Genomic DNA, 9,443 nt, shown 5'->3' on the forward strand with positions numbered 1-9,443 from the left:
CAGTAGCCACGTGGCCAAGCCCAAGAAAATTCACCCAGGGCTTTAAATGTAATGTCTACAGTAGACAGTATGTCGACAATAGTCTTATATGAACGTACATACATAGCTTTTGAGCTATTGTATCCCCCTGAGAGGTCAATTTTTGACCTTTCTATGTTGAGTAGTTGTTTGGTTTTAGTTACATACTGTTGGGTCGCTGCCCCAATCTTGTGGGGAATACTATTTGACAAGCAGTTTTTGGTTTCACAGACCTGGTCTCTACTGTCTCTCCGTCTCCCTTTCTTAACAGTCATATATCAGGGAGATCATGCTTGTGTTTCATTTTCACAGAACGATGTGAGAAATCTTTCTGAAGCACAACTCGCAACATTGGTCTTTGTGGATTGCTCACACAAACTCCTGAAAAGGACATCCAAGGCTCCAATCGTCGAGGCTTGTTCTCCCTAGTTTGTTTGTTCCAACCTTTCATTTATTCCATACCCTACCAAGCCCCGGATATTTTCATTCCCGGCAGAATTTGCCACTTGAAGTAAAGACTTTAGGGTCCGATGTGTAGGGCTTCAGTCCTGGCTCTGCTTGTAATCAGCTGTGGGACTCCAGTCAAGTTTCTTCATCTTTACATAACACAACATCTTTTTTTTTTTTTTAAGTAGGATCTTTAAGTTCTCCAGTGACATATTTATAGTTGAATATAAATTACAGGCCTGCTTGAACACCAGATGGAGGACTTTTAGTTGGTGCAGTCAAAGAGGGAAGACGTTCAGCTGGCTCACAATGGAAACGTCCACTCCCTGGCCCAGGTTTTGGATCTTGCAGCTTTGAGGTCACCAGTAATGGCTTCAGTAGCTCTAGGTGTCAGCTCCTCGTAGGAGTTGTCTTTTATTTGAACCATTGGTGTATGTACACAAGCCTCTAAACCTCCCACCTCTGTGAGAGTGAAGTTTGTTGGGTATGGTCTCCTCAACCTTCAGTCTAAGCTTTTTCTGGAAGGCATCCAGTATGCTATCGGGGTTACAAAGCGTGGAAGGGGGCCAGTGCAGACCCGGTTGTGGTATTTCCCAACTGGCTTTCCATTATACATTGTATAAATGTCGCAATTGCATAGCCTCCCATTGGAGGTACTTGTAAAGCTCCTGCAAGCTTGCTCTTAGCGGAGAGGGGCTCCCGCTCACAGCTGCAGCGCTGCGTCCCTCTGGCTAGCTTTGCACAGTTGCTTGTATGCTCTTGTAGTTTTCTGGTGTGACACCAGGTGGGCTATCTGGGTTAGGTTCAGGAGTATCTCTGTGCACACATAAGGCTCCTCCAGCACCGGTTTGCATGGGTGACTTATGCAAATTCCTTATTTGTCTTCCCCAGGGCTGCTCTGGTCTGAGAGGCCGCGGAGAAGCCAAGGCTGTGCTAGGAGAGCCAATGTCTTCTTTCTTTAGAATGATAATAATTACAGTGTCTCTCTCACAAGATTATAGGAAGAACTAAAAGAACGTGTCACTATATGTGAGGTTCTTTGTGCACTGCCAGCTTGAGACTGGGAAGCAAATGCCGTTTTGTGGCTCTGCTCACCCATCCTGGCACACTTGCCTTCATTCCTACCTCATACCAGTTATCCCCCACTCCCTGGATCTCATCTCCTTGGCTGTGAGCTAAACTCCCCTTTCCACTTCAGTATTCTAAGGGGAGAGGAAATAGAATGGCAAAACATGCCTGCACCTGATTAGATTAGCTCCCATTATGCTGATAACCACATCATGTTTGTTTCTTTCTGTCCCTCAGGAGAGATTTTTGTTCCACGAGGTCAAGGCTCAGTATTCCATGTGTGGTATAATAATACAATGTGGTATAATAATACCTGTAATCTTAGCTACTCAAGTGGCTGAGATCTGAGGATCAAGGTTCAAAACCAACCCAGGCAAGAAAGCCCATGAGACTCTTATCTCTAAATGAAGCAGCAATAAGCCAGAAGTGTAGGTATGGCTCAAATGGTAGAGCACCATCTTGAGTGGAAAAGTTAAAGGACAGCACCCGGGCCCTGAGTTCAAGGTCCAGTACAGGCATAATAAAATGTAACTGATAGTTGACCAAGAAAGAGCAGATTGCCTTGTGCTTAAAGATTTACTCATTTTTTAAAAAGATAAATCAGTGACTTCATAAAGGCTAACCCATCATTTTTTATCACTGTGATAGCAGCTCCAGCCTAATAAACTTTAGACAAGTTTTATAGCTATTATCCATAAATCACTTTCCTTCACTGTCCAAACTTTAAATTACATAGTTTCTCTGAGAGCATGTAATGCTTTTCTTTCCCCACATGACATGACCTTGTTCTTTGCTGAGTAATACCCCACCAGCTATATAATCTGTATACCTTTCCTCTTACCTCTGTCCTCAAAGCAAAGTGCTCTGTGAGCCTACCTCTTTTTTTTTTTTTTTTTTGCCAGTCCTGGGGCTTGGACTCAGGGCCTGAGCACTGTCCCTGGCTTCTTCCTGCTCAAGGCTAGCACTCTGCCACTTGAGCCACAGCGCCGCTTCTGGCCGTTTTCTGTATATGTGGTGCTGGGGAATCGAACCTAGGGCCTCGTGTATCCGAGGCAGGCACTCTTGCCACTAGGCTATATCCCCAGCCCCTGTGAGCCTACCTCTTGCATGCGCCATTGTAGGTTATTCTCTCTGCAAGAGGTTTTGAAATTTCATGGTTTAATAAATTTGGAGGCTGTCCTCTTGCAGTTAACTTCCTGAAAGTCTAGTCAACAATGTGGCTCTCTCTAAGGCAATTCTGACAAAATCAGTGGACATTTCTGCTCAGGGAAAATGTCTGCAAACAGAACTCAGACATTGTCTATGCTCAGACTTTTTGCCATCCCTCAGGGCAAGAGAGACTTTGCAGGTATTATATATAGCTCAGCTTTCAGGTAGAGAAATCGGAGGATTGAAAAGTTTAAGAGAGATAGAAGAACTGTCCAGTGATCTCATGCCTATATGTGTTAATAGCCATTCATTAGGTTCAAGTTTTCTCTGTGTTAGAGTATGTTTTTCACATATTCTTCCCCACCTCTATAATGTATTGGGAAAACAGTCAGTGACAAGATAGTTTGGTAAACTCTTCTTTTTTAATCATAGTTTTCTCACAGCTAAGTCCTTGCGAGCTTTTGAAAACTGGCATTTAGAAATAACAAAATGGAAAAGAAACATAAACAAACATGTTTTATTCTTTAATCTGTAACAAAATTGATTCACAAAATTAAAAATCACACTTGTGATCCACAACTCAGGAGCCTGAGATGGGAACGATCACCCTCTGAGGCAAGCTCTGTGCAAAAATCGCCATCTCACTGGAAGAAGCTGGGTCGTCATCCCGGCTATGGTAGGAAATAGAAAATAGGAGGATTGCAATCCAGCCTCTTTTTTCCCCCTTTATTGTCCAAGTGAAGTACAGAGGGGTTACAGTTTCATATGTAAGGCAGTGAGTACATTTCTTGTTCAACTTGTTACCTCCTCCCTCATTCTTCCCCTGCCTCCCTCTCCCCCTCTCCCTCCCCGCCATGAGTTGTACAGTTGGTTTACAGTTGTACAGTTGGTTTTGTAAGTATTGGTTTTGGAACCATTTGTCTTTTTATTCTTTGTCTCTCGATTTTGGTGTTCCTTTCCCCTTCCCTAGTTCTAATACACGTATATACAGAATCCAGGGTACTCAAATGAGATACAGTGACAGTGGGGGCAAAACCACAGAAAGGGAATATGAGAGGAAAAAAACAGGGTATGGTTTCACATGGAATGTTGAAAATAAGAACAACAATGATATAACACTTGTTTCCATAATGTGGATAGTAAATGCTGGAGGGGATGTGGCCAAAAGGGAACCCTACTTCATTGTCGGTAGGAATGTAAACTTGTTCAACCACTCTGGAAAGCAGTATGGAGATTCCTCAGAAGGCTAAACATAGAGCAGCCCCACTTTTGGGCATCTACCCAAAAGATTACAAGCAAGACCACACACTAAAGCCACCAGTACAACTATGTTCATCACAGCACAATATGTCATTGCTAAAATATGGACTCAACCCAGATGCCCCTCAGTAGATAAGTGGATCAGGAAAATGTGGTACTTATACACAATGGAATTCTATGCCTCTATCAGAAAGAATGACATTGCCCCATTCATAAGGAAATGGAAGGACTTGGAAAAAAATTATACTAAGTGAAGTGAACCAGACCCAAAGAAACATGGACTCTATGGTTTCCCTCATAGGGAATAATTAGCACAGGTTTAGGCTAGTCATAGCAGAGGATCACAAGAGCCCAATTGCTATGCCCTTATGAACACATAAGATGATGCTAAGTGAAATGAAGCCCAGCCTCTGAGAGAACCCAAAAACAAAGGTGTGGGGTGCCAGCCCTTAGTTCAAATCCTGCTACTAGTAAAAGCCAAACCAAACCAAAACAAACACAAAACAACTATTAAGTTGTTGAGGAAATGTCTAATAAAATGAGTTACTTGGAAACTCACTCAATTGCTCAAACTGGCCTGGAATTTGCTACAGCTGGCTTCAACTAGCCAGCTCAAATACCTCCCTCAAAGAGCTCGGGCTGGCTTCTCCTTCCTCAGCCTCGGGAGGGGTGGGGTTACAGGCATGCACCACCACACTGGGCTCACACAGGCGCTTTAGTTTCCTTTTATAATGTTGTTAATTCTTTTCTAGTGACATTATAAGAAAGGACTTACGGTTAGTGTAGACAACCATAATCGGAGACATTTCCCCCCAATATTACTTGGTTATTAACGAAATATCAAGACAAGAAAATCCATAATAAAGTAATGTTTTCAAAGTGGAGTCTAGCTCTCGTTTCTCGCTGAACATGACTGCACAGTTAATATGAAAACACTTCCCATTTTCATGCCCTGTACATCGGTGAAAGGGTAGAGAAGATCTTAAAGTTTGGAAGTTCTGGTTCAATGTAGGAAAATAAGCACACCCCTCCCCCAAATGCCTCCACAAATAACTGAAGCTAACTACCCAGAATTGCAGGTTAACAGCCTATTTTATTTGTTTTTAACTCTTGCTTTAAACATCACTGAAAAAGTTGTCGACATTAGGACCACTTATGGAGACACACATTTTTTTTCCTAAATGTAGATGAACTGAAAATTGCAGCAGGGTTGACAAATACATGTAATCTATGGTACTATAAAGCCTAATTCTATACAATTTGCTCTAAAATGCTACACAGTGGGCGCCAGCCAGTTATTAAGTCCCGGTACATCTCGGACTAGAATCCTTCATTCCAATGTTGTTGGGAAACTAGTTTTTAAAAACAATTTCCCTAGCCAGGCAGAAATGTCTGTGAGCTTCTCATCCCCAAGAAACTATTTAGAAAAATCCAGAAATGGCTCTGTGGCTTAAGTAGTAGAGCACTAGGCTGAAGGACAGCACACAGACCCTGAGTTCAAGCCCCAAGACTGGCCACAAACAAGACAACAACAAGAAGACGGTTCCTCAGGTTTCACTCCTTTTTGTCTTCAGACTGTATAGAACCTTTCCCTAATCCTGCTCTTTTCTTTTCAAATCACCAGTCTTGACTTTCATGCTTCTTTTTATTTTTGAAGTTAAACCTAAAATATTTACTTGTGTCCTAAGTTATTGCTTATGTTATCTAGGATTAAGGAGGCCTCACTTCTATGAGTAAGGAAATGCCTCCAAAGAGCAGTAGCTTGAGGAAGAGAGACATTTCTTTCTCGGTCATGTGAAAAAACAATCCGGGGAAGGATGATTAAGCACTCTCTAAGGTCACCTCCTTGTTCTCACGAACACAAGCTTCCCTGTTATGCTGGGCTGTCAGCCCCTGGCTTCCTGCTCTGGTTTCTTGATTCTTGTGATCTGACACAGCTTTGGGGGGGCCTGGCTCCCACCTTCACATCCCTGAACAGCAGGAAATTAAGAGAACCTTTCCAGGGTTTAATCATTAAGGAGTTAGCCCAGGCTTTTGTAATTAAAAGTGAATAGAATACTAGGCATTGGGTGCGAAGCAGAAAGCTTTATATCCTTCCACATAATCTGCAAGAGGCAGGCTGCGAATCAATTATTGTAAAGGAAAGCTCGTTTCTTTATTTCGGTCTTGCTGTGGTTTTGTGCACGACGTCTGGGTGTTTTCTCTCAGATGCCTTTGTGTTTTGCCTCTGAAATGAAGGGGATTAAAAAACACCACATTTGGTGTTGTTTGATGAAAAAAGTCACAACCCTTTTGGTGTTGGAAGTAGTTTTCAGTAGACAGTAATGCGGAGGCTGTAGTATTTCCCACTAAAACTACTGTATACCCTCTTTGGACACCATCGTGTGGTAAATAACCTCATGCTTGATAGTTTAAAAACTAAACAGAGGACAAACAGGACCACGATGTCATCCTATTTCAGTTGACGTTCATCTATCATTATTGGCAAATGTTGCCTCCGTTGCGTTTTCCTCTCACGAGTGTGCTGACCCTTCCCGATTCTGCATGATTTATGATAGCAACTCCAGATTTATGATGGCACTCCAGTACAATGACTGTTGTTGTTCTTATACTTCACATTTTCCAGTTTTGATTTTGTGTATAAGACATGTCTACAGAAACAGTCGACACAGACAACAGCTTTTGATGGTTCTTTTTTTTTTTTTCTTTGTTGGCTAGAGTATCAGGACAAAAACTCAGGAGCCTTATGCTCTCTGGGCTTGCATGGCTGGCATTCTACCATTTGAACCAGGCCTCCAGTCTAAAATTTCGATGGTTATTTTGGAGATGGAGCTTAGGTTGGCTTTGAACTTCGGCCTTCAAGATAGTGAGGATTACAGGCATCAGCGACTGGAGTCCAGTATGGGGGGGTATTCTTCTTTTTTCTTTCTTTGTTATAATTATAATGTAATTTCAATAGACAGTGGGTTTCCTTGCAGCGTTTTCATACGCACATATGACATTTGATCAAGTCCTCCATTAACCCTTTGTGCCCCTTCTTCCCTTTCACTCTGACCCCTTTCCTGTTCTCCTAGCCATCGTTCTGTGTGAATAACACCGTTCTGTATTAGCTCTGATCTTTACATCTATCACTTAGGTGTTACCTGTATTCCATAGCCATGGCCACTAAGGCTGAGTGAGATCAAATAACTCATGTCATGAGAGGTAGAGTTAGAGACAGCAAAGCTAGTTGAGAGAGCTTTTCCTGCCTCCCCCAAGAGTACATCAACCATACGGTTTTCCATGGGTGTTGCACTTATTTGCACTGCCACCAACAGCACAGAAAGGTATTCTTTTTCTCCACACCCTTGCCACATTTCTTTTTTTATTGTAAATCATTTTATTTTGAGAGCAGCCATTCTGAGAGGATGAAATCCTGGGAGGAGATGAAATTTCAGCATGGTTTTGATTTCCTTAATGGCCAAGTTGGTTGAGCACTTGTGAAGCTGTCATGGTAAGTGTTTAAACCTGTGCCTCTCGTGTGCTTTTTTTTTTTTTTTTTTTTGGCCAGTCCTGGGGCTTGGACTCAGGGCCTGAGCACTGTTCCTGGCTTCTTTTTGCTCAAGGCTAGCACTCTGCCACTTGAGCCACAGCACCACTTCTGGCCATTTTCTGTATATGTGGTGCTGGGGAATTGAACCCAGGGCCTCATGTATACGAGGCAAGCGCTCTTGCCACTAGGCCATATCCCCAGCCCCTCTCGTGTGCTTTGATCATATTCCCCTTCCCTCTTACTCTCCATTACCTCTTCCCCATTTGCCTTTTTCCTTTCTCTTCACCTTCTTTATGGTTCCTTTTCACTTTCATGACTTTTGTTTCATTTTATTTTGTTCTGTTCTGTTTTCCCTAGCTTCCTCAAATGAGAGAAACTACGCAATATTGACTTTGTAGGACTGGCTTATCTAAATTTTCATTAACGGAATTTCACACAATGCCACATTTCTTTATTTCAGATAATGCTGTTGCGGTGTTTGTTATTTTAGTGATTGAGCAGAACAGAGGAGAAACTCACAATCTTAACAATTGGTTTAACCTTATATATCTAAATTTTATAAAAACACAATGAATTACTCATTTGCCATAAACATTGAAGCTGAAAATATTAAAAGAATAACCCATGAGACACCAAAATTAGATATCTACTATTTTTAATGTATTTTACTTTTTTGTACTATGTATAAGCAAAACAAAAACATCTAAGTCAATAATGTAGAGAATGATTATTTAGAATATCTTTAAATTTCTTTATGCATATAAACAATATCCTATGTTGTTTGATCCTGTCAATGTACATTGGTTAATTAATGTATGACGTAGTGTATTTATAAATGCATTAATTAATGTACATTAATTATGTCATGTATGTTTATAATGTACATTAATCAACACGCAAACTAATACACTAATCAACATACATTAATCATAACATATACATTATTTTTGTAGCATGATGTCAATTCAAATATTTTATTAAGTCAAATTTCTCAAGATATTATAAAATATAATTTAATTTTAGTCTTGGCCTGAAATATTTGGAAATCTAACGATGTCTTGGCTTGAAAAATGCTCTAACTTGTCTACTTTACCCAGTTTAGAGTGGCTTACACCATTTTCCTGAATTAATGGCCTGTCATTCTGTCCTGTGGTTAAAAGCTCTGCTCAGAGGAGTGGCTGAAATGTAAGGAGGACTGGAATGATTTTGGAAGACAAGATTAACTGTAAGTCCTCATCTCCCGAGTTAATGCAAAACAATCACAAAATCTGTAAACATGCTTAGTAGAATATGTGCCACACTCTCTGACCGTATTCAACTTTTCTTAACCAGATACCTGGATTCTATTTCCCTCTCAAAGAAATGAGCAGGAATTCCTTCAGGTTTTTTCTGAGGATTTTCTGAGTGGTGAAGCCTACAAGGATTTAATTTCTCTCCTTGACTGAGCCCATTCTCTGTTGAATGGATACTGAAAATGACCTGTGCTGTAGCTTTACGCCTCTCTGAGCCTTTGGAAAGTGTGTTCAATCGGTTTAAGGCGGACACCAACTATGCAACTCTGAAAAGTATTGCCACAAGTTACAAAACTAGAGAAATACATCTCTATTTAAGAACGATTTTTCTCAACTAAGATGTAATTTGGAATAGAATTCAGGGAGGTTTTTATTCATTTCAGTTAAGGTATCCGGAGGGTTGCTTGTAGTCTTGGGCACACGGCCACTAGGGCATTTGCTAATGTTCTAGAAGGAAGTTTGTTTGTATCTAGCCACTGTAGGCTCTTGTAGCTTGAAACAAGGAGAGCAGGAAGAGACTGATGAGAAACTCCAGTTCCTAAAATAAGTTTGATTTTTATTGAGTTATTCCATAAGTTTGTTGTTCATATGTGTTGACATCTGAATTCTACTTTAAAACGGAAATGCAATTGTTCTGTGGGATAGTTAAGCGGTTCACCACGTCTCTTTTTTCCCTT

General features: G+C 41.0%; 1 pseudogene; it reads right to left on the reverse strand.

Moving 5' to 3' along the window:
• Positions 1–696: 696 nt before the first annotated feature.
• LOC125357784 lies at positions 697–3,348 on the reverse strand (annotated as a pseudogene).
• Between the last annotated feature and the right edge of the window lie 6,095 nt (positions 3,349–9,443).

Source organism: Perognathus longimembris, chromosome 9 (assembly GCF_023159225.1).
Source record: "Perognathus longimembris pacificus isolate PPM17 chromosome 9, ASM2315922v1, whole genome shotgun sequence".
NCBI classification, from domain to species: domain Eukaryota; kingdom Metazoa; phylum Chordata; class Mammalia; order Rodentia; family Heteromyidae; genus Perognathus; species Perognathus longimembris.